Source organism: Jatropha curcas, chromosome 6 (genome assembly GCF_041381405.1).
Source record: "Jatropha curcas cultivar XTBG-Jc1 chromosome 6, XTBG_Jcur_1.0, whole genome shotgun sequence".
Classification (NCBI taxonomy): Eukaryota; Viridiplantae; Streptophyta; class Magnoliopsida; order Malpighiales; family Euphorbiaceae; genus Jatropha; species Jatropha curcas.
Window position 1 is genome coordinate 21,397,504 of NC_143156.1, and position 1,519 is coordinate 21,399,022.

Consider the following 1,519-nt stretch of genomic DNA (forward strand, 5'->3'; position numbering starts at 1 on the left):
TGCCTCAATGCAGCTACCAACTGTTGTACCAAATCACCCTGATTAGGCCCCGCAGGACCCACAGTAGCCTGCCCTACAACCGAGGCACGCACTGCATCGGAACCCAGAATGCCACCAGCGACACCACCAGCTAGCATATCACCCTCTACCATAGCACCCTCTGGAGGGGCATAACTATCCACCTCCTCATCCGGCAAGTTCTGAGACATCACTAAACACCTACAAAGACCAGCGGAGTCACATCAGAGAGAAATTCCCACAACAGACTAATATGGCATGTATTTAACTTAAATCACTTATATCATTACTCCAAAGCGGATAAACTCTCATACCAAATCATATCTCCTAGAATCGTCTAAACCTATGCTCTGATACCAAAAATTGTAACACCCACCGACCAATCCCAGAGAACCAGACGGTGGATGCCACAATCGGTGCCGGAGCACCATCTTATGTCACTATAAAAGCTAGATCACAAATTAGAAGTGGTTAAATTTTCATAAGGAGGCAAGTAAATACCAGTTTTTTTTTTTATTATTAATTTTTATTTTTTTTTACAAAAATAATGTTTAAGAAAATTCCTACGAAAATTTCGCAAGAGTTTCCCCTAAAAATTTACTTGCCACACAAAGAAAATATACACACTTCCAATTTTTTTTTAAACCCCCAAACCTCCAATTCAACAACATACTACAAGCACTTCTAAATATCCATCAACATACGCATAATATTCGAAACACATTCTTTTCAAGGAATCTCTAATCATCATACACCAAAAATATAATAAGGTGTTATTTCTTTAAATAATCATAACTCTTAATACATGACAAACTTATTATATCCAACGTTCACAACACAATATTTATATACATGCCAAAAATCACCATTTACAAAATATCCTACCCAAAATGTGATATCTACTCTGATGCTCGTCCTCTGGTCTTGAAGAACACCCTCCGCTCCTAACCTGCGCGTGATAAAAATCAACGCGCTGAGTGGAAGACTCAGTGGTGCTAAATAACCAACAATTTAATTAACAATAGCCAAGGCAAAACTTAAATTACTCAACTATATAAATACCGAAATCGCATTCATTTAATTCAAATACTTTGAAAGCAATGAGAAGATTATAAATACAAATATGTCTTCATTCTTTTATAACAACAATAAAATTTCATTTTTCGTTAAGGCTCATACTCATACAGAATGAACATAAGCAGATTTGATCGTGGCCTATGTTAGCGCCACCCCCATCACATACTCGTGGCCTATGAAAGCACCACCGTGGCCTATGAAAGCACCACCCCCATCACACAATCGTGGCCTATGAAAGCACCACCGTGGCCTATGAAAGCACCACCCCATCACACAAATAAGCGCGTCCGCCTATTTATAAGGGCTGATAACCCTAGCATATGATCATAGCTTCACAATAAGAAAATCCATCTCATCATACCACGTCTCAATCATGCATAGTAGAGCCCAAATCAAAATCATTCTTTCACAAAAGCAATAATTC